Here is a 24,793-nt window from a genome sequence, read left to right on the forward strand (position 1 = left end):
CAGAAATTCAGTTACACATGCTTTCAGGGCCACGTCCCATCTTTATGTAATTTACAGAAGCAAGTTATCTCCCTGACCCTCAAACCTTCTATACGACTACTTCCTTCTTTAATAAAAACAACTAGATCATATACTTTGACAAGCCAAAACTAGGAGCCAATTTTCAAAGCCCGAATCCAGTAAGCTATTAAATGTCGCTTGCTCAGTATTGCAGGTTCTCGCCTCCTTCTGCAGCTGAAGGCGCTCTGTGCCACACTGGTTGATGCTCATTACCTTGTTGTACGCAATGTGTGCAGTGACCTCATGCTTTTCTTCTATTTAAAAGTGATTAACTGTCTCTGAAGTCTTCAAAATGTAAAATTCACTTCTAAGTGGGTCAATTCTCTCCCAGTTTCCTAGTTATCTTTTGCTTACTCCCTGACTTTGAAGAGGGTTTAGCCAATGTTCTGGACGCGCTAGATAACATGGATGTTACAGCCTGCATTTGAACTCCGTTACTAGGATGCAGAGGCTGCCTACACTACACGTTCATCCTGATACAGCTGCACTGGTGGTGCACATAGTGGATATGAAGTGTGCTGATAAAAGCATATTCTGTTGACATAGATACACTATTTCCTTGAAAGGCGTAAAGTAGATGAGCAAAAACATTCTTTCGTCAGCATAATTCCTTACCAAAATGCAGATACTTGCAAGGGGTCTCCTGTCTGTTTGGCTTTGGCATTACAGAGTGGACCCACTAGCCTATCAGCTCATTCAATGAGCTGTTTATCTGAAGTTCTAGGTATTTTGTGTTAATGAAAGTGCGAACAGGAAAATGTGTTGACTTGAAGGACGACGACGACATTGATAAGGTATGCAAAGAAGATGTCAAAACAGGTATTACTTTGGTTACAATATGGCTTTTAACAGAAGAATCCCTTAACAATTTAAATGCATAACAATCCTCGTGTATCAGTGCAAAATAAGATAGCAAAGTGAAGCCTAGTTCCCTTTTATATTATACTATCCTATCCTATCCTATCCTATACTATACCATACTATGCTATAAGTGTCATTTTTACTGATATCTGATGTAGATGGAAATCTTTGCCTTCTTCCACTGGAAAATTCTGATGCTGTCTGTGGCTGTTAAATACTTTGCTGCCACACCAGAGCATCATGATTATATTTTAATATAGACTATTCTGATCATTTCCAAAAATTCTGGAGACTACACTTTGCTTGCCAGTGGAGAATATGTATAATATAAATAGTATTTTGTAGACAAAAAGAAAATTCATAAGTGCTACATCTCCTAGACAAATGATAAAAATATGAAGTGAATTACAGCAAAATGAGATTTCATTAAGCTATACTGGACTATACTCCTCACCTTTGAATTTATTCCAACCTTATTGATAGTGGATTCATTATTTAAAATCCATCAGGACCATCATTCAGATAACTATTTAATCTTATGAAGAAAAACAGAAAAATAAGACTGTATCAGAGAGTTAAACAGTGCTAGTGATACATAGGTTAGCTGGGTCCTTCGTTCTCAAAGGCTTCCAAGATAGAAGAAATCCTTTAATCTTCTGTGTTGAGTCTCAAGGCTCTCTCTTTTAATGCTGTACTACGTTTTTACCTGCTTTTTCTTACTTTTCTGAATCTCCTTGGTAAATCTATTCTGTGTTTATTAGGTGGTAGAGATGTCCCTTCAACCTTAGTGACAGCAAAGGCTTTGGTAAAGTATTTTTATATATAAAGAAGACAATCTCCCAGGGTATGCAGGGGTTCATTACTAATGGTGAGAAAAAATTCTGAACCCTATGTTGGTTGAATGACAGGATGGATCAGTGAAAGAAAACACAGGATGTTACAGAAAATGGGACAGTATTGTAGAATGGAGGTATATGTTGCCTGAATACAAGCCTTTTATCTCTAGGAGTTGTTTTTTATTCAAGCATCTGAATTTAATGGCATTCAATGAGATTTATTTATTAGCCTCTGGCAAAGTATGGTTTTTTATTTATATTTATTCTTCTTCCACAGTAACAGGACTACTCATCTCCCACTACAGAATGGCAGCTAGCAGTGAAGAACTCTGCATGCATCACTGTATTTGACCAAGGAGAAGCTAATGCATCTTTTTTGTGTTCAACAAGCTATGCAATTTCTAGCCAGTGCCAGTGAGATTGAGAACTACAGCATCGTACACTATCCCAGTGATGATAACGCTCAGGTATCAATAACGGCAGGTTTTATGTCACCTTGGCAAAATCACAATTTGGAATATAGCTTTAACTGTGAATAATTGCATCATAATCTGTATTTTGGGCTTAATTCTGTACTGCCTCCATTTATATCTGTGCAGAGCAGGTATACAAATGCTAATGAATAAGAATAGTGCATTATATGTAACAGAAGAAATGATAAATGTAATCCCTAAATTACATTTAGGGATTTAGGGATAAATATAGACTATGTTCACACTGTTCAAGCTCTGCCTGTGTATGTACTTGAGTCCTGATTCATGGACCCCCCCAAACCCATTTAGCTTTGGACCCTTTTCCCAGTGCCTGTGGTGATCGTGCCTGGAAGCTCTACTTGGAGGAAAAGCCAGTGAAAGATGAGCCTTCCTCACTGACCCTGAGCTCCCTTCTTTGTGGTGTCTGGATCCCTAGATCTGCTGTTTGAACCAAGGTAAGCCCTGCTAAAATCAAGCAAGTGGACCTCAGTTTTATCTCTGACTTACACTGACTTTGCACTGGAACAGATTGGTAGCAACTTCATGGTCAATTGCTGTAGAAGGGTGGTTTCAGAACCTCTTCTTAGCCGAGACAAAATATCTGACTGTGCCAACACTCCTACTCCACTTCTATTTTGATCGCCCAGTGGATTGGACACCTAATTCTGTTCTAAAACCTTGATAACTGCAGCCATGCAAGAACTGCCTGAGGTAGAGCTATTGCTTAACCTGTGTGGACATACATTCAGATAGCCTCAGGGATAGTTTTGGACACAACATAAAGTGGAGATACCCTCTTAGAGCCCCAAGAGCCCTTTAGGTCTCAGTATACTTATAAACCAAACTCAGAAAAATTTATTCCAATGGTCATATGTACAGGTAGACTTCAAAAGGGGTGGAGACACAATTTTTCTTTCTAAAAAACTGTAGCTAGTTTTGGTCTGATAGTACACTCGTCGTATTCTGACATTAAGAAAGTTTTCTAACGTGTCCTACATCCAACCACTTTGGAAATATCATAATAAACTTCCTGTAGTGTAAGTAAGATATTTTTAATCAGCAACAACTATTTTGGCCGATGATGTCCAAATCCCACAGCCTGGAATTAGGCTGTCATTAATAGGCCTTCAATATAATGTAGACAATCCAAATAAACTGAGGCCTGGAAAAGTTCCTAATTCAAATCCCCTGGTTCAGATATGTTTGGATTCTATGTTTCAAGTTATTCCTTTTCTTTGATGCAAGACCTAGGTCTGAGTTGTTCTCACTACAAGATCCAAGAGAGGCAGGTGATGGTCATTTGTATAATGTATTTTCTTCTTCTGATTCCAGCATACCCTGATCTCTCTCTCTCTCTCTGTGATTTAGAAGAGCAGAAGTTATCAGCTGTGCTGTCAGAAATTTTCCCTAATTTGTTGATTAGAGAATGTCATAGTGCAACCCAGTTCAATAGTTCCATCTCCATTTGAAATGAGAAAAGAGAAAAAAGGAATAAGAACAAATATGGAATCCAGCTGGGGCCAAAATTTGGCTTAGATCTGTTTCCAGACTTTGCTTTTACTACTAGTTCTAGACATATCTAACAATCAAATATACTTAGTAATTCAGAGTAGGAGACAAAGCTAATTATAGCAATAATACCTAGTAATGCAGAGCTTCAAAATGCTAATTTAAGGAACACCACACTGGTAGCTTGTGAAGGAGAACATGCTGCTCATGTTTTGATATAGCTTTAGACCAGGGTCCCTGCATCATTGTGCTTGAACTTAGTTGCAAAACATTCTAAATGCAAAGCTGAAAGTCTTCGGTTTAGTTAATAATAATTTCTAGTCTTAAAAAAGAAATTTCGTTATTTGGGTCCACAGAGTTGTCCCTCTTTCTTCTGCTGCACTAATGCAATTGAGTCCAACTCAGATATCAACCAGATCTGTCGATGTCTAAGCAGGCTCATCAAGAAAATGAACAAAGAAATGAGTCTGCTGGTCCACCACAATGAAAGCGTTTGTGGCAGGTCTAGGACTTCTGAATCAAAGCCTATTTCTCTACACCCTCTGCTTTAAAGTTGACATGAAATGAGACATTCCAGGCTCTATTAATTCTAAAATAAAGCAAGCTGTACAAATTAGGAAATGTTTGGTTCTTCAGTGAATTTTAATTTCCAAATTATTATAATCTAAGTTAAAGCCACATTTAACATGAGGCAATTATCAGTTCACATTTTGATGTTTTCCAAGAACTCATTCTTCCAACTCTGAAAAACACAATCTTTTTTTTTCTGTTTTGGTTTTGAGACTAGCAAGTTCCACTATGAGTTGGTTTCTGTATCCTATTCCTTTGAACATTATTTTAAATCTTTTCTGTCAGAGAAATCATCAAGTATCCTCATGAATTGTTTAATGTTGTATTCTTGCTTGTTATAATGCTAATTAAATGTCTAGTGAAAGCAACTGAAAGGCAATGTTGGGCAAATTCCACTTAGCCCCAAACTATTTGTCTTATCTTCAAACTGACTCTGAAATCCATGGCTTTAAAGTGCTGTAACAATAAAACTCATCAGTAGAAGGCTAAAACAAGATAATAAAATCTCTTATCACCAAGTAATGTAAAGAGGAAAATGATAGCAGGAATAAGTAATATAGCTAACTATGAATTGTACAAACTAGGATTCTTTGCTTAATTTAAAAAGTTTCAAAAACTAAAAAGGGTTCAGTACAGATTCATTCATTACAGGATGTTCATAAAAAAACATCAGATGGACATCATTGAATTAATATACATATAAAATTAAACTATTCTCTATGAAATTTTTTCTGATAGTTCCCATAAAACTTTTTTGTTTACAGATGATTGAAAAATCGCACTTGGTATGTGGGACTGAAATATTGTCTCATTATTTTCTATGAGGAAGCTCAACATCTCCATGCCTTTGGTGTGGTTTTAATTATAATGTTTTCCTATCAAGCTCTTCACTGTCCCCTGTTTTCTAAAATATTGGTTATTCTGAAATTTAAAATCCTGCATATGTAAATTTTAATCAGCCATAAGCATTTTTAAAAAATTAGTTTATATCTTCATGACAATTATCTAAAAGAATTTATCATCATTGAAAACAAAGGGAGGAAGATTGGACCCGTGGCTCTAGCTGGATGGAGCTTATTGGGTCTGACTGCAGTCCCCAGTGCCATCACCGGTGTTCCTGTGTGATCCTGAACATAGGCCTAGGTCCCTTACTTAGGGAATTAGATGTATAAAGGTCTCTGCGGTCTGGGTGTCACAACCTGCGTTCCTCATTTCCTTATCTGCACACTGGTGATGGCGCTCGTCTTGCTTGCTTCACAAAGATGTAAAACTAAATCTCATCGAAGTTGTGAGGCAGTTAGAGGCCAGGTGATGGGGATGTTGTGTGTGTTCCTGAAACCGATGACTTAATTCTACTGTGAACTGGAGTACTGTCCTTTGAATCAAAGTCTCAGATGCTGGTGTGATGAAATCATTTAAGTATCTAGAAGGAGGGTTGCACTGTGATTATCTGTGTTTTTATTCACAAAAATCTGGAAAGTAATATAACATATTCTCAATACAGTCTTTAATTTTGACTAAAGACTATTTGACTGTTTTATCTATTTGACAATTATATTCCCCTTTGTTCTTCACTGGCTCTCTTTAATTCTATGTGCAACAGTATTTTAATTATCCTGTTGATTTTCCAGCACAGACAGAAAATTTTCTTTCCTTAATTATATCAAAATCATCATAAAGATGGGAAAAATAAGGTATTTTGCACATACGTGAAAGAAAATGTCTTTTCTCCCTCCCTTACGAGGAGAATGAGATCAAGAAAGATTTTCTAAGGTTGACACAACACATATGTAAAGAATGCAGGAAAGAAAGAATGCAAGAAAGAAAGAAAAGAAAGAAAGAAAAGGTAAAGCACGGGCCTTTCAGTAAATTGCAGCTTTGAGATAATTAGTCTAATTCAGACGAGCTAAAACTACCAAGAAATCAGAGTGTATGCCATCTGTCACTGGCTATTTTCTGGGACTGACCTGCTTCTGATCAATTATAATAAAAAAAAAATCTCAGACCTTTTGTGCCTCCAAGTCATCTTTACAGCAATACATTTGTTTGTCCTTTCCGTCTATTTCACACTGTCCACTATTAAGAGTTTAAGATACAGGTGAGTTAAGAGCAATACTTTACAATGCATAGGGATCTTTTTTTTATCCTTTCCATTTGCTCACCTAGAGATAGTGGCTATTACAGGAGGTCTCTTTTTATATATGCATTGACTAAGAGAGTTTGAGTGGTGAACAAAAATGAAGTAGAGTAAATACAATTATGTTTTTTATTAGTTGGAGTTAGCCGGCTGGAAAAATGGCTATCTCGCCTTAAACTGTTTTGCTATTTAGATGTATCAGCACAATGTTCTCAAAGATCTCTGTGGAATATAGTTTTTATTTAACAGAAAGATGCATCAGATTGCTGATTTCAGAGTGTGAGATGAAATGCTGATTAGCAATTAGTCTTCTGAGGTGCTGAGCAGCCTCAAAGTCCGCTGATAACAAAAGATAGGATCAGAGCCAAAAAAGGAAGCATTGAACATTTGAGCTGCCTACTGTGAGATCCTAATAACTTTGGAGGATAGGGAAACTTGGAGGATGGCAGAACTTTGGAGAGATTTTGCCTTAAATATAAATATCAGTGCCCTTGAGATACTGGACTACTAGCCAAGTACTAATACATCTGCAGGTAGCTAGGGTGATTTTATGGTTAGCAGAGGGCATTTAGGGATGTGGCTCAATCTATACACCCAGTGTCCTAGTATTTGGCACTGGTTGAAAATAACAGCAACCTCTGAAAGTCAGTCAAGGTTAATGTTGCAGTAATGGTAGAGATTATATTTGATGAGGAACACAGCGATGGATGCAACCATCCATCTCAGTGTCTCTTTTCAACATACTTAAGTCTCCCTAGCACTACACTAGTGAAAAAAGAAAAAAAAAAGATTGTAAATTCATTGGCTTAGTCTTAGCTTGTATTACACAGGGGCATAGGAGACGGGGAATGTTTTTCATAGTAACTGCAAAAGCTTATACTGATGTAAATCCATTTGGCCTGATTCCATTCTCATATTGACCCAAATGAAAGTACACTGCAGTCAAGTAACTTACCTCAGGATAAAAGAAACGGAGTTAGATCATAGTCGGGTCCCTAGTTTGCTATTACTCTTCTTCTTTCTCCCATTTGATTTTGGATGCTTAAAAAGAGAGGAAACTGGCCTGCTTTCCCACTGTGTTGCATCTTATATAGCCAAATAAAGCTGTGCAAAGGTATTGTACATACTTCCAACAAATCACCAGTTTTCTACTTGGAAAATGTATTGCTGTGGGCATCTTAGGATTGACATTAATTAGCAAAAAGGTTACGATCTTTTTTTCTGACCCACAGCAGAAATTCTGTAGTGTAGCCCTTCAGTCTGGGACTGACGTCTCCCATACAGGAAGGAAATGATACAAGCTTTTCTTCCCTCAGTTTCGCTCAATGAAGCCCCACTAGTTTGTATCACATAGGGCCTGTTGCCTGTTCTGAGTTTTTCCCCTCTGAAGGAAGCTTAACAAGGTCTGTCTGCTTTTTCTCCTCGTACTATCTTGTGCAGCTAAAGGAAGCTGTAGGAATGCAATTTCAGCGAGCATAACTTCTAAAGTGGATTTTCATGTCAAAATTCAGTGTAGGAACCACTAATCCTTTCAACAAAAGGCACTGGGCAATGTGGAGACCACACTCAAATAGAACAGAAGATATTTTGTCACAAAATGTGAAAGACTTAGATCTGTCATTTGCCTCCAAGTCATCCTAATTTTGTCCAGACGAGAAAAATGACAGGTGCTGGTCTCAGCAAGGCTGAGAACTCTCTGAATAGGTGACTGTTACTGGAAAGCTTGGTGTGCATTCAACCAAGTCAGCATCCACCTCAAATGATTTTTCTCACTCCTTTAGTTTTATGAAAACTCAAAAACGGAGAGAAGAGAACTATCAAGAAAAGAGATTCCATGGAGGAACTTTTCCTTGGTATTTTGAATACAGCAAAGGCTAATTGTTGGGTTTGGTACAGAGATATAGGAGAATTCATTACATCCACAGCTGTAGAGAGAACCACCAAAGTAGAATAAATATTCCTATCTCTGCTGGTTGTTGTTGCCATCCAGAAAAAGGTACTGCAAGTCTGTGACGTGGATCTGAACACGATCTGGCAATAGTATCTGGAAGGGTTTAAACTGGCAAGGAGGAGCAGCAAATCCATGCTGTGGAAGACGAATTTCTGGGATTTTGCCAAAACAGAGGTTATGGGAGACTTGCACAGAAAAACAGTAACTGATATTTCAGCCCACAAATCTCCTAGTAGTTAGGTTAGGCCTCACTAAAGACAAACCTTCCCTTAGGCTGAAACAAGCAGTTTTATCCTCAAGGTCTTTTCCCATTACTTCTCACAAAGACTGCAGATCCATCCTGAGTGGTGCAGGGTTTGATCCTAAGCAGTACGGTGTTTTGCTTTCTTTGCTCTGTTGCTTATTTTACAGCAAGGGTAATATAAAATATTATTGGGTAATAAGAACATTACCTATGGCTATCTTGAGAGATCAGCTACATTATTCATGAGACTGTGCCTGAAGTAGGATCATACACAAAAAAATAAAATGGTGAAGTACTATTTAGGAAAACATAGTTATTCTTGTTTTATTCTTGCTGGAATAAGGAAAGACGAAGAAACAAAACACCCTCAAGTCTGTGATTTCCATTTAAATCTACTTGTTTATGTTATCTTTTAAGGAGAATGAATATTTCTATTCAACAGGGTTGCCAGGTCAAATATTGTTGTTTACACATTTGACTGTAGCAGTTGTGCTCACCTCTTATCCATACATTGTCCTTTAAAGAAAGGAAGATATCTGTAGGCAGTCTTTTTTAACAACAAAAATCTCCTTGATCTGTCATTGAAGATGGAGCTGAGAAAAGCTTGGCTTTATTAAGCATTGTGAGAAAACCTTTATGTCCCTCACAAGATTTAGACAGTGCTTGTGGAATTCTTTTGTATGTCTCAAAATGTATTAAACTGGAAATAAAGGGAAAATTTGAATGCTAACTTTCAGATAACTTTTCCCCAGAAAAAGAATTAAATACGTGGTTCAAATGGTATGATGTCTGTGTTAGCAAAACTTCACTAACAGATGATACTTATATAATATACATCTTACATTTTCACCGGAAGACAGAAGTGTGTGTCACAGCTGCCTATTAACAGATAATTTAAGCTGACTCCAGAAAACACTCAAGATTCTGACTTCTACTGATATCCTCTTTGCTGTCAGTTTTGCCTGCATTTTCATTGCTAGCAATAGCCATTTAAGTGAAGAAATGCAACTCCCAGCATGAAAGGATTGTTTTGCTAATCTCCCTTAAAGCTTCCCCCCAGGTATCATATCAATATGAGGTTGTTGGTAGGAGACAACTTAAATAAACTTAATATAAATCCTGGTTTTTGGAGCGGTGACTTGAAGTTGCACTGTATTGCACAGTCATATGGAAGGATATTTACTAGAACTGTTTTTTTTTTTCTTCATTCTTTCATTCTGCCAATACCAATAGGAATAATACTTTCCTGTAGCTGCCCTGGCAAATATGCCTTTTATTACGGGAGATTCACACAGCTTTCAAATCCAGCTAGACTCATGCCATCCTGCTGTGGCATACATTAAAATTTAGCAAATGAATCTTACAGAACAACCTGCCATAGTACTTCTTCATTTTATTAACGGTTTCTTCAACCTTAAGTTGATTTTTTCTTCCTGCTTTCCCACGGTGGGTTCTTTTGGTAAACAGAAATTAGGAAACACAGAAAATATTTTCAGAGATAGTCCTATAAATGGTACAGTATATTTCATCTAAGATAATAGAGATGACCCACTGGCTAAGAAAATAAAACCATTCCCAGGGCCCAAGAACTAACTGGTAAGACAACCCACACAGCAAATCATTTTCTCTGTGTAAGCTTTTTTTCAAAAAAAGCACATTTTAGCTATCCCTACACATGTGCAATATGTCTCATTAAGCAGATGAAGGCATTGTCCCAAAGGCGGGTTAAGATGTGATTTCACCAAGAAAACCAAGGTTTACTAAGGTTCCCCTTATTAAGAGACCTTGCCAAAACCATGGGTCATTACAGCCAGCATTGGGCCTGACAGATTCTTGCTGATTTACCCAGTCTTCATTTTGTTAGGTGTGAAAACTTTTGTTCGCACAAAGTATCACAGGCTTTAATTCATGTTCATCAAAAGTGTCCTTATTGAGAATAAAATAGACACAGTTCAGGAGAGTAACAGAGGCATCTTAATTAGAGCACAAATAATTCGAGCATGTGACTTCATTAAAATTCACTACTGAACTATGCTTTGTAAAATCTGTTGTAGCTTCTGAGATGCTTTAGCTTGATGAAGTATTCTGGCGTGGGGCTTTGGGTGTTCTGGAGCTTTGGACCTTGCAAAGACAGTCGAGGTAAGTGGGATAGGCCAGTGGTTTGGCACCGTAAAGCCACTTTGTGATCTAGGAAGTCCCATCAAGTGACCTTCAGACTGCCCCAGCAGAGAGTCAGAATAAGGGCAGTCTGCACTAGTCTGCCCTGGTTGGTATTACCTCCGTAGATCAGCCCTTCATGGCCCACAGGGTGCCTTTGAAAGTTGCCTTAGGGGAAGCAAGGGCCATCTGGAGAAGGAGAGAAGGCTGGAGGTGGTGTGCTCGGGGGACAGAGGCAGAGTGACTCCCCGAGGATCGGCAGGAGATATGCACCCTGAGCCTGCACAAGAGTGTGCCTGGGACAGATCGGTTCCTACACTAGCTCTGGGAATAGGGAGTCTAGCACTACCTTTGCCTCTGCTCCTCAGTGTGCCAAGCGTATACTGAGGGAGCTGAGGACGCCGCCTGCCTTCTCTGCTCTTCGGGTCTAGGCCTGCAAAATGAAATCCCACCAGAGCTGAGAAGGGCCAACAGCTGTGTTTGCTTTAACACTTTGATAAAGACCTTTCTATTTGAAACAAAGCTTTCCAGAGGGCGTAGTGAGTTAGCTGTGTTTATCTATTATACGTTATTTTCACTCCTGTGTTTCCATTGCTAAATTCATCTTAACTTGTGTTGTTGTGAGATTCCTACACTGAGATGATCCTGTTTACTCATGCACTTAATTCATCCCTGCAGCTGCAGTCTGAGAGCTTTCCTAACTATGGCTGTCTCGCCAAAGCAGGCTGCGTACACTGTTGCTCATGACCATTTAGTGTCATGTTTGCTTTTGTGAGTGGTCTGGTATCACACTGTACAGGAAATTTTTCTTTCACTTCTTTATGATTTCTTTCAGAACATGGAGTCTGAGCTGAATGTATAGGGCTGAGATCATGTTAATTTTGCTTTTCTGCTCTGTTACCTCATGATGCTGTGGTTTGTATTACAACTTTGTCAAATCTTCATCCAGTCTGTTTAATTTCCTAGAGAATGTGCCTGGAAATAATCATCTTTTTTTCCCCTTTGATACCTGTGGTTGTCAGTGATTCACTGAGCCACTGTTCCTTCTCTGAACATGCAGTTTTAATAGAAATGCCAAAGGTAGTAAGTCTGCTTTAATGACTAAGTGCATTCAAAATCACAGAGTGGATTTAGGCATTAAAAAGTAGTTCAGAGCTTGCCCCAAAAAGCATTTGAAACCCCATCAGAAATGTCACTAATCTTCAAGAGCAAGACTGTGACTGTGGTGTCAGGCAGTAGGAACCCCTGTTACGCCCTAAGGGGCCTGATTTGTATCTCTTTTCCAGAGGTATAACAATATCAGAGCATTCATCTGCTTATGGCTGCCCCTAGACAAGTGGGAGGGTAAGAGTAGGCAGGAAAAGACTGGAGCCTTTTTTCACCTCCTTCCCTCCTCAGTGACCTTTGTTTCTGGTTTGGATGGGTAATAATTTACTGTTCCTTTTGCTCAGGGATGGATATGCAGTCAAAATCTAACCCTCTATCAGAAATGATGCAACCTAGTTGTTTTTATAAGTCAGTGATTCATCGGCAGCACTTTTCCAGCTGAACTAATGGTGTCCATCTAACTGCTCCAACTGGAGCTCTTCTTTACGCTTTATTTATATCGGTTTCTCTCCAGCGCCAATGGGGGCAATCATTTGCAAGGGATTCTTCTGCTGTTGCAGACTGGAAAAGGCTGTGCAAAGCTCAAGGCTGTTAGAAAGGTGCAGGAACCGGCAGGGTGCACGTAGCCAAGCTCCCGGCTTGCTTAGCACCCTCCGGCAGCAGGGTGCTCTGTGTGAAACAGTCCTCCTTGCCTTATTGCCATAAAGAGGAGAGATCTGACCCATATGCACTAGAGTTGAAAATACCTCTGGAGTCACCTACGCCAGCCTCTGCAAACAGTGTAGGTTAACATGCTCCTCAGGGATGAGCATCTGCCTTGAAATCAGTGACCCTCTCTGCCATATTACCTCCCTGTTCTCTCATTTTGTACTATTTAATCTACATTTTTCCCTTCAGTAATTTTAAGCTATTACTATACTTCTACCTGCTTTCCCAGTGCTGCCAACAATCCTCCCACATCAGCCTCCACCTCCTCCTTTTTATTAATTCTTTGTAAGTACTCACAGCCTGTTATCATGTCATCTTTTCTCTAGACAGGGCAAGTTCAACAGTGGGTTTTTTTCTCCTAACCATTCTTAATACAGTAGTTACTGCCTTCTGAACTTTGAGCCTTTTTTTTTTTTTGGGGGGGGGGTGGGCTGCCCTAGTTAAGTATTTCTTGTCGTTGTTATTGTTGTTTTTTAATCTCCCTTTTAATCGACCACTCTTTCCTAGCAAGGAATGCTCAGAGCAGTGCAGATGTAGCCTTACCAGTGAGGACTATGTAAAACAGTATTATTTTGATACATGTATCCATGTATAATACCTTTCTTCAAGTAGCCTCAAGGACAGTAATCAGTGAGATAGCAGAAAACACTGAATCTTCCAGAAGTCAAAAGAAAAATCACAGAGCACTGTGGAAATCCCTGAAAAAAATGAAATATAAAAGAAAGATTAAGAAATTCAAAGAAAAATGAAGTATCGTCTTCATAATCCAAAGTTAGGTATCTACTTGTACATTTATTTTTAAGAGTTTAGAGGTTTCCTTTTTAGAAAGAAGGTTAAAAACTTTTTTTTAAACTAATAACTTAGAAATAATATTTAAAATCCTTTTGGTTTTGAATTTTCCGCAAAACAACCAGGACCAGGCTGCTTTGCTGACTCGCAGCCCATCTAGAGTGAACTGGCAAGACAGGGCTTCACCCGCTGTTCTGCAGTGCGCCCGGCTTGTGCCGTTCTGCAGCGCAATGCACAGACTGCCAGGTCCTATTACTTGATTAATGCATCACATTCTATAACACAACATTTACTGAATACAGGTGAAATAACTTAGCATAAAGGCAAGCTCTGATTTGAAAGAATCAGCACTGATTTTGATTTGGAGTTAAGAGCATCTATTGATATTAATATTGTGAAAAGGGACATAGAGCCTATAATATTTTAAATTGCTTTTAAATTGAGGAGCTGGAGGGCTTGGCTTATGTATACATTACATGTGCATCTGCTTTCATTTTAATTTACAAATAATTTTGCATAACGTGCACTCAAGGTTATTTGAAACAAATGTATGATACCCCACCATATTTCTCTCAACACATTGTGAATAAATAAGGGGGGAGAAGAATATTTGTTTAAAAATATAAAACTTTAATTAAAGGCATCTCTATGTGAAAGGTCTTTCCTCAGAATTTTATTCAATGTTGCCACCTTCAGGCCAAAGTGTATATAAGCATTTAGGGAGACTTGATCAACACAGAATCTTATGATTTTGCATTTTTACAGTCTTTAAAACCACTCTAGTGCTTTTGCTTGGGGAGCAGCGTGCGGGGGAGGAACTTGTGAATCTGGGGGAATTCAATTCCTTGAGCTTAAGGAAAGAATAGCAGAGGGGATAAAAATACCACAGTCAATACATTTAACCTATATAAAGGGTGGTTTCCTTTAATGAATCATTTCAGAGAATTAGAATTATGCTTTTTGGTCTTCTGCAGTTTACTTTTTCTGTTGCGTTGTCTCTTGCAGAAGTTTTTCCAGACTTTCACCTTGCCCTCCCAGTCCTACCCTGGAAGGATAAAGATGATTTGTAAAGTGAATAGATTTGATCTGGTTGAAATTCGGATCAAATTTAAACCTGAGCTTATAGGAGAAACTCACTTCATTTTAATTATGAAGAAACAATGAATTCTGATGGAAAAGAAAGGAAACTCATGTTATATTAGTTAAACTGTGACCTCAAGCTATAGCAAAAATGCTAAAGCTATTTCATTGTACCAAATATTTGAGTCTCTTTTTAAGGGTTCTATAAGACTGATAAATAAAAACAGCCTTCTGTGCAGGCACTCACATTAACTAACATTCACTTTGCCCACGTTGTTGTCTCTGCTGGTTGTCTTCCAGTGCTAAGTAGGGAGATTGGTCCATGGCAGTGAGTTATTGATTAGCTGATGGCGTGATCCCATTTCCTGTGCCTCCAAACCCAAATCCTTTTGAAGGAAGCATTATGCAGACACTGCCTCCCGCCCAGAGAAGAATGTCATGCTGTTCAGCAACAACAATGGCAAACACTCCCTTTGGACTGTGGGATAACGCTTCACTTCCCACTTAAACGGTTTTGCACTGTTGCACTAAAGAGCTGGCACATTACTCCCCACAGGTGGCTGCATCTCAACGGCTGGATGAAGTGAGTCTCTATTTCATCCTTCAGCTGTAGTGAGTACTAAACATAACATAGGGCTCCTCTATTTCCACAGGTTATTAACCTTCCAAAACATTCACCTACAGGGCTAAACTTTGCAGTATTTCCACTCTGATTCTGAAAAACGTCTCTATTCAAAAAGCACACGTTAAGTGAAAGTGAATTAAGTCCCCTCACAACCAATGGTAAGCACATACCAGAGTTAACCAGGTGCTTAAAAAGCTTTCTGAACCTAGTCCTTCTCAAAAGTAATATTTTAATTTCTGCAAGGTTGAGCAAAACCTCCTCATCCATTTTTGAGTAATGAGAGAATGGCAATAAAATATATTCCTTCCCACTGCGAAAAAGCTCTGTTAACAGAGGCTTCGTTGGGGGATAACTCAACTGATTTCTCCTATAAGGTTCATGCCCGTACTCTGGCATAAAGAGTGCATGTGCCATGCATATAGGCCTTTGTTAAATACCAAAGTTATACAGTAGTTCAACTTATGCTATTTTGTATGTACATAATTTTAAAGCAGTAGTCATTAGTATGACTGTGATGTGCATAACTCCACAGCAGTGTAGCTGCTTGGGCAACTGCCTACCCAGTGATGTTGGTCTAAACAAAGGCTGGTGGGACACGAGGCTGGAGGTGGACATGCCATGGGACCTGGAGTGACGTGGTCTGGACTCTTCAGGGCTGCTGACCACCCTTTGGCTTTGAGCAGTTCACTGGAGAGGAATTCATCCACGAGGAACCTCCTCATCGCGAGAAGCCTGACGGACGATGACAAGGCAAAACGCATAGATCTAGGTATGAACAACAGGGATGGCCAGCAGCTATTGGAATTTATACAGTGTCAATGTGTTACCCCTCATTTCCTATCCAGTGCGAGGTCAGTGTTAAAGAAAAGGAGACTAATATATTCATCTTTCCTGAGTCCCGTAACCCATAATCTTACTGAGCTTCTCTCTGTACAAGTATATTAAAATATGGCACTTTACAAACAGTATTTTCATAGGATATACAAAACACAGCAGAAGTGCAGAAGAACTGAAAGCTGATGTCTCCTAATGAAGTGATAAGTCTGCAAAAGTTTATCAGCATCTTCGATGTGAAAAAACTAGCTTTATTCTGGAGAAATACATACGTGTTCCAACTGAGGACAGGACCATCTAAACAAATTGTTTAGCTTCTCTATTAGCTGAGCGTAATATCTGTTGAAGGGGGCAGATGGAAAGAGTTGTTCACAATAAATAGCTGGGCTGTTTGTTAAACTACAGGCACTTCAAGCACGAAGACTTCAAGAGTGTTAAGATCCCTCCCACAAGTCAACTTTGAGGGAGGAGTCTTAACAAGGAAAAGGGACTATGTATACATGTTACAGCATGATCAACAAGATGCTGTATATGCTCTGGCTGCAAATTGTTGCACAATACTTGCACAGAAAGGTGATAGCTAAGTATTTAATACCTCATTGTCATTTCCGTTTTCATTTGTAAAATGTGGCTGGAGATGAGATATTCTCTGGATTCACAGAATGGAGAATTATAACCAAAAATGAAGGGTGGAAGAAATGGGAGGTTAGTGAGAAATACTTTCGACAGTGGAAGAATGAAATAAAAGTGAAATTAGACACTGAAAGTAGGAAAGTGCATTTGACAATAATTCAGCATTCAGTCACTGGAAAACGGAGCTTAGCAGTCCAAACATCAGATTTTGAAATATTTAATCTTCAGGATCTGTGGATTTGTATATAGGAAGAGATGTCTTGGCTGTTTTCTCAAATTAAATTGATTGAGTTCTGTGCATTATATTACATGGATTTATTCTGATTAGATCTAAAGCTGAATATCTTTCTGCCCAAGGGAGATTCAGAAACTCCAGAAATTTTTTTTTGTTTTTAATAGCATGGGTTTATCTCAGGGGCACTGCAATGCTGTTCTTACAGCCATGGTAGCTCAGAAAACAGTACGCCAATTGGCTGCTGCCTTCCCCTTGAAAAGCTAGTGCAGTTCAGCATGGCTACATGGAGGTATTTATAATACACTCATCACAATGGTATCTGAGCACTGTTATAAAGTGCTTGAGGCTGAATGCCTTATATAAATGTAAAATATTATTACTGCATACTCTACTTAATTGGGAATGCTGAATAGGGATAGCTGCTTTACTGGGTCTATCTCTGTGGAAACTGATGACAGTGTACGGTAACGACTGTTAGTTAATCAGGACAGTATTGGCATATGTTCTCCCTAAGAGGTCAGATTTTGTTTCTGCCACATAAAGTGGTGTTTAGCCAGGTGACAAATAGCTGTGAAATCCTGAACTGTTTTTTGAATGTGTAAGTTGCCAAGTAAAGAGTAAGAGGCACGTTTTGCTAGGTCCTTGGCTATTCAGCCCAGGTGGCTGAGCTCCAGTGGCGCTGGCTGGGTGTAGGACCCAGCGAGCAGGCAGCACACCAAATCACTTCACGTTGTGCCACTGCCGAGGCCTGCTGGCAGCTGGGCTGCTCACGCGAGGTTTCGGTAGCTTGTAGCAGCCAGGTGAGTATGGGCATTTCACCGTACAGATATGCACCCGATACCGTGTCAGACCTCCCAGTTATGGGCCTGAGGGGTGGAGGGGCACTTTCTGCCTAGTTTTCCCCAGTGCAAGACATCATACCTTTGGCTGTGTTTGGGAGTGTGTCTCTGTCTCCAACAAACCTGCATTTACTTCTTCCTTGCCAGAGCCTTGCAAACCTGTCAAGTGTGCATGGGCCTAAGCAGACCTTTCCATGTGAATTCAGTAAGTCTCCTTGGACTGTGGTGCGGTGAAGTACAAAGCAGGAGTTCTGCTAAATTACAATTGCAATTGGTGGAAGAATTAATTCTATTTTTAATGTTGAAAGGCACTGTGGCTTGATGGACTCAGCACATAGATGGAAGTGTTACTGCTTTCTTTTCTCAGAGAGCATTGAACAATTTGGTTAACTGTAATGTAATGGTATACAAATGCATGGCTTTTTCCATAAGAATGTTGATTTTCTAGCAGCTGACAAATCATATATTCACTTCACAGGAAAAAAACACAAAGTCTTTGATTTCTCTTCTGGAAAGATGATCACATTAGTAAATGTTGGAAATCATTTTATTTTGCATAACAGGGTATTAAAATGAAAAGCACACAGATGCTCATTAATGATTTACATCCTTACTATATAGCTGATCAAACACCCTGGATTTTTTTATTTTGCTGTGGGACCAAAGAGAATTTACCATTTCTCTTGTATGGAGAAACCCTAGAGATACTGACAAATCATTTGTGAATAAAAACTCTTACCAGCCCCCATGAAACCAGTAGGTGATCTCAGAAACTATTTGAGCATTCTTTTCAAAATTAGTATTTCTTTTGATACCAGAAGTATGGTTCTCCATATGAGAAATCCTTTTACATATCCTGTGCAATGGATCTGGTGATTGCTGGAAGCTGTGTCTCATTAGAGCTGTTTGAAATATACAGTGTAAAATTAAAATCATTCAAAGTGTGTTCTGTCTCTGAGTTCACAGAGCTTCCATGAAAGTTCAGTGTTTCTATGGTTTTCTTTCCAACTGTCAACAATTTCTGGGCTATAGAAAACTTTGGGTTTGGTTCTTATACTTAACTGAAAGTCACCATAAAAGCTGAGTGAACGCTATGATGTTCTATTGTTAAGTGCTAACCTGGTGTAGAAAATTGTTGTTTGTCTGTAGTCGGTGGTGCTGTGTACATACATTTGATATATTTCTTGAAACCTCAACTGCTGATGCCACATGCAGAATTAATCTCATTTAACTTAAACTCTCTGAAAAGTAAAGCATCTGTTTTAAACCGGTTGCCTAAGCTCTCCCTCATCGGTATCCAGTTCTGCATATAGTCTATTCTGCAATGTTGTAGGGCAAGGGGAGAGGAGTCCCTTCCTGGAGATGCTTTTCTCTCTGTCTCCAGAGGCTAATGCAAAGGGACTCTGGCTGACATGCTTAGCTGAGACATTACCCCTTTCCTTTCTGAAACTCATTCTCTGGGTTCCTTAAGTTAAACTTCCGTAACTCTTTGCAGATTTTCTACTGTTTCTCTTTAAGCAGGATAGTGTATTGCCTTTTGTTTTTCTTTACAGTTTGTTTTAAGAATAACTTATTTTTTAATATGGCTTCTCTTCCTTGTATTTTCTGTCTATTGCACATGTGAGTGAAGACGAGGCTGCGAAGGTCTGTCTCCATTGCTCTGTATCATAAGTACTGGGGCTTTAGCTGCCTCACTGCTGGATGATGTTACTTAGTGTGTTCAGTGAAGAAACCCTCCCTGGAGCTAATTGACTGCTTTTCGTGGGACCAAGAAAGGTCCTCCTACAGGAAGCTTTCAGCAGAGCTCTTGGGACAATGCATAAGAGTATTTCACATGCAAATATTCTACTCACAGTTGCAGTTGCAAAATCTAGAGGAGTACCTCCTGATTGAGAGATGTGAGAACAAAATGTAGAGCTATTACCTTAGCTGTTCCTAGGCTGTGAGAATGTCAATTATGAATAGTTTGGCACTGGATAATTAGACAACAAACTTGCTGTTAACTGCTAGTAGGAATCAATTCTTTGGATGGTCTTAATTTATTGTATTTCACAGAGTAGGTGAATCAGATTTGTGATTAGTTTTATTCTCTGTAAGCCCTTTGAAGTCATAGGATGAAATAAAATGGCAACTGAACCTAATTGTGGCCATGGATGAAGATGGTTTTTATCTCTGTCATGAAATGGAGTGTTATGAAAAGATTTCTTTCTATTATTAGTTTGGGAAAGAAGAGGCAAGCTGAAAAATACAACAGAAAATAAAGGGAAGGCTGCAGTCTGCAGTAGGTGTATATGAGGCCATTTCAACTCTTACCAATTTGCTAGAAAATATCTTTGCCCTTCTCATCACCACCTTTCATTCCCCTTACCCCCAGCTTCTGTTAAAGTGTTTGCTGAGGCTGTTGCCTAAAATCCCATCAGCTAAGATGCTGTGTCTTTAGTATTGGATGAATTTCCAGGCAGATTCTTATAATTTGTGACCAGGATCTGGAAAGAACCGTGTATCATTATGCAAGCAGCATATGTAATAGCTAGGCTAAATGGTGAAACAAAAAGGAAAAGAAAGGAAATCACTCATAGACATTGACACAGTAGTTTCCTCTGAAGCAATTCTGTCCTATTGTGAAAATACATACTTGGACCCTTTTAAAACTTCTTCTTATTTACTCAGTAGACTGTAATGGCTCTGAAGCTTACTGCAGTGTTTGTTCAGTAGACCAGTTCTGTATTTTCAGTCTTTCATGTAAATATGCATTTGAGCAATTCTAAGAGGGCATATTTTACTTGACAGACTACAATGGCTCCTCTGGAGCTTGTTCTGTATACTGCTTTTTGTAGTATGGTGCAGCTCCAATGCTACCACGGAAACACTGAGCTCCGTGGTGCATGCCTTCACTGTGCTCCAAGGACTGTAACCCCTTGTAACCACCCAGGTGCTTGGATGGAAACTTAGATTGCGCCAAGCAGTACAGCACGATATTGTATAGTGCCAAGCATCTGTGTCTGTTGAAAGGAGGGCCTTCTGCAGGTGAGCGGATCAGTGGGAATTATGCCACTGCCCAAATTATGGTGGAGAAACCTATACACTAACATGGAAAACCCACAACTCCTTCCAATCTCCTGGTAGCCCGTGCATGCTTGCTTGAAAAATTCCAGCTTTCTGGTGTATCTGTGAATATCTCAATGGCATTATCTTAACCACACAGAATTTATTCTGTTTTTGAGATAATGCGTATACTGGACTTTGCCTTGCACTGATACTTGTCATCATCCTCTGTAGAGGATCTGCGTGTTTCTAGCGATCCCAAAGAAGGGAAGCCATAGCAGCAAGCTGGAGTGTTGTGTGAATGCCCAAGATATTTGTGTTTACTTCTCAGACATAAATAACTCTTTCTCTCTCTTCTCTCTCTTTCTAGGCTGGGAAGGCACTTCTGTGAACAGCAGTTGCTCAAGACTACAAAGCTTTTCACCTGAGCATGGCTTTCCCATGGAATGGCAAAATCTCAGCTTGTGTCATTTATATCAGACTCTCTGGGACAGCATGAGGATCTGGTATCACCCATGAAAACACCTCTTCAGTTAAAAGCTGGACCAGAATCTCAGTTCAGGCATGTTAACTATATTATTGGAAATATTTATATTGCCATCTCTGTTCCTTCCCTTACTTTAATGATGCAAAATTGATTAAGTGTTGTATTTTTTTGGATTTCTGCCTTTTTTCGTAGTTCTTTCAATGCTGCTGGCATTGCTGCAGCATTAACACCAGTAAGAGGGGTGTTTCATATGCAAATTTTACTCCCTTAATTAAAATCAGGAGCACTTGAATACCCTGCTGAGCCCCAGAGCTGCAAATATGTAAACAAAGGTTACATGCTCAGAAAGGAAAATTGAGCCCTAAGTCATGTTTTTGTGGTAGACTTTTGTTAGTTCTTAGTCTGCTGTTAATGTGAAGCACGGTGCCAAATTAAACTCCTTAGTCCTTAGAATCGAGTGCATGCTCTTCCAGGAGTTCACTTTGTGGTTATTTTCTTTAGGTTTGGAGGGGTTTTTGCTTTAATTTTATATTTGCTCCTCTAACTTGGAACCTCTGCTTTCTGGTTGGTAGGAATAATGCAATTAAGACCAGGTGTTGCTTACATAGCATGATGGGACATGCACAAAAGTAATTAGTCGAAGAAAGAACCTATTGTGTGTTTTTCAGTGTTTTTTTAATTGTTTTCTAGTGTATGGTATTGGTCCTTGAGAATCCAGAGGATGCTGCATTTCTACTGCCTCCAGAAGTTGCTCAGGGTTTTCGCCCATGGACCTGAGAATGCAGAGCTGCGAGACATTTTCCCTTATGCTAAACACCTTTCCCAAAATGCTTGTTCCTGCACTGTGCTGGCAGTTTTTATCTCTCCCCTCCCACCCCAGCTATGCTGATACAACTGTTTGTGATAATGTGGATTATCAAATGATCTGGCTAAAAGAAAAAGAAAAGCCCCCAGCAAACCACCATAGTACTCCGTGATTTTTCTAAACCAGTTAATCGCAGTGATGTACTTCATAGCACAGTTCCACAAACAGTTTTGGCACGACTGAGGGATGTGGTGTGAGCAAGGGAATAAATGGCTGGGGTGGGATAAGGTGGGGAGCAAGAATTTCTTAGACTGGATTCACTAATGCAATGAGCATAGTGTGCAGCCTGGCCCTCCCTGTTACAGACAGTAGTGTTACATGGCAGTTTTCCCAAAGCTTTTGTAAGCGTAAAGCAGTGTTGCAGCATAGAACAGAAGATTTACTTTTCTTACAAACATATGGCTCATTGAACTGTCAAGTTCTCTTTTTGACCAGTCTGTTATCTCCCAGTCTTAATAAATAAGACCTTTTCCAGAACAGATAGGGGAATTAAAAGGACACGAGATACTTATAGTGCCATACCTCCTGCAGACCCCCGTCCTTCTCAGATATTTCTGTATGGACCAGCGTATATGGTGCAAAGTAGGTGTGATATTCTACCTTGCTGTTTTGTTGCACTTACTTTGCAAGGCATACGTGACAGTACAAGGTATTTGTCAGTGAAGAATAAAACTTGTTTTCTCTAAAGAAGCTTTGAGATTTTCTAAGACTGTATGTGTGACGTGCCCTGTTTAAAATTTTAAATAAGAAGGATTTAGCAGAAATTTATTTTTCAACATTGATTTTAATTTTAACACCTCTCACAGTCTTCTCACTGTCTGAATATCTGTGGGCTTTTGCATAATATGAAAGAAATGCTGCAAAATTCAGATGATTTAACCCTAAAGAGGCAGGCTTAGAAGATGGCAATATCCCTCTGTAATAGCAAAGGCTGATGCCAATACATTTCCAGTTTGTAAGTCCACTGACTCTTTTCACATAAGGAAAAAGCCCACTCAAGCCCACTCGTCATCCTCCACACACACCTCCAATCAGTTAGGGGCTAAATACCTCTACCAGAAATTGCTGCAAATTTCACCGACCCCAGCGATTCTCCAAAGCTGAAAGGACCTAAGTTCAAGGTAGATCGCAGCTACCTAACAGCCTATCGGAGCAAGTACAGCTTTAGGTGAGATTTATTGCAATTAAGAAGCACAGTTTTGATGAAAACCCATAGAAGCAAAGCATGTACTTGCCAGCTTTAACATCCTGACCACCCTGGCATAGACACCCAAATTGCCATACTCTCATCCATGACAGAGAGAGAGACTGAACAGCATTTGAAAAATGGATCTCAGCAGTTTGTCTTAATTTTGCACAGTACTTAGATATGAGACCATAGTATTACCCAAACTAGATTATTAATAGAAGTAACTCATTTCCTAAAGATGCACTAGAACCCAAACACAAAGGGCAAGCTACAGTTATCAAGATAAAGTATCTTCTTTTGTCAGTTCCTGCACACATCGCATTAACATTAATGACAGTTTCAGCCACATGCATGTATATCTCTCATTAACACTAATGGGCAATACATGCACATAGATCTCTGGTTAATACTGATGGGAATTACATATACGTGCAACGCTCATTAGCATTAATGAGGGTTCTCCTGTGGATATCTAATGATCATTAATGGGTGTTACACGCATGTGTATTTCCCATTAACATTAGTGGCACGTGCACCTCTCATTAATATTGATGGCAAGTACAGGAAGCCATATCTCTGGTTAATATTAGTAGGAGTGATGCACACCTTGCAAGAAGAAAGCTCTTCCTCTCATATCCTCAGTGTGGAAAGTTTGCTTTGCTGTTGTTATTTCTGTTCTAAGGCACTTTAGTTTGTGGTGTCTTTCTTAGTGAATTATCCACGGTCTCCATGACCTTGGCCACAATGCACGTGTGTCCCTTCCACATGAATGAACTATTTCTGAAAATGCCCAAACATTCTTTTCTTTGGTACTGGACAGCATGTCATCTCTGCAATTTTATTAAAGCAAACATATTTCTGAATTGCTGCTATTTCAAAGAAAAGTCTGTATATGCTTTACACAGCATAGTGGTGGCACACACCAGCTGCTGAGTTATTGCTCATAGGCATGCAAAATTTATTGCAAGTTCTTGTGATCATAACTCCATTTTACATCATGCACTAATGCAGTATTGTGTTAAACTCTGACATGGCTCCTGATGAATGTGGTAGAAACTAAAGGCCGTAGCTTCCCTTTAGAGTAAAAAAGGTGTGGATTTACTACAGTGCCAAGCTTTTTATCCTTCCTGTTATGAAGGGATTAGATTTCAGTGCCCCTTTCAAAAATGTGTTCTCATACCTGCCAGAATTTTTCCATGAGCTTTTCTATAGGACTGTATCTGTATGTATTAGATCTCCTTTTGAATATCTGTCTATTGATATAATGTAGTGCCAGTGGAGAGCTCATACTGTTTCACATGATGGTGACACAGCTGTTCTGCTGGGCTGCGGAGAGGATGGGAATGGAGAGGACATCCCTCTCTTCCCTCTTTCCACCAGGCTGCTGGGCTGGTGCTGAAGAGCCAGGGAGAAACTGCAGCTCAAAGCTGGGAACACACATGTCAGTGCGATGGTGGGATGAACAGACCGGGCTAAGGAAGTGGGATAATCTCCCTATTGAGTTATGTGTGTGGAGAGAGGGGAAGAAGTGTTGTGTAAAGCTCTGGCCTGGGAATTGA

The 24,793-nt window shown here is 39.4% G+C and overlaps 1 long non-coding RNA gene across 10 annotated transcripts; it reads left to right on the forward strand.

Annotated features, from left to right (window-relative positions):
• Positions 1-650: 650 nt before the first annotated feature.
• On the forward strand, positions 651-22,722 carry LOC106499738 (uncharacterized). 10 transcript variants are annotated; one of them, XR_010884846.1, is made up of 7 exons: positions 651-854; positions 2,035-2,224; positions 2,559-2,685; positions 10,696-15,876; positions 17,796-17,853; positions 21,064-21,255; positions 21,871-22,722. It is a non-coding gene; the product is annotated as an uncharacterized lncRNA (long non-coding RNA). The 10 variants fall into 10 exon arrangements; XR_010884842.1 differs by lacking the exon at positions 17,796-17,853 and having other exon boundaries at positions 10,696-15,265; positions 15,640-15,876; XR_010884843.1 differs by lacking the exon at positions 17,796-17,853 and having other exon boundaries at positions 10,696-15,065; positions 15,167-15,876.
• The last annotated feature ends 2,071 nt before the right edge of the window (positions 22,723-24,793 follow it).

This window comes from Apteryx mantelli, chromosome 8 (assembly GCF_036417845.1).
Source record: "Apteryx mantelli isolate bAptMan1 chromosome 8, bAptMan1.hap1, whole genome shotgun sequence".
Taxonomy (NCBI): domain Eukaryota; kingdom Metazoa; phylum Chordata; class Aves; order Apterygiformes; family Apterygidae; genus Apteryx; species Apteryx mantelli.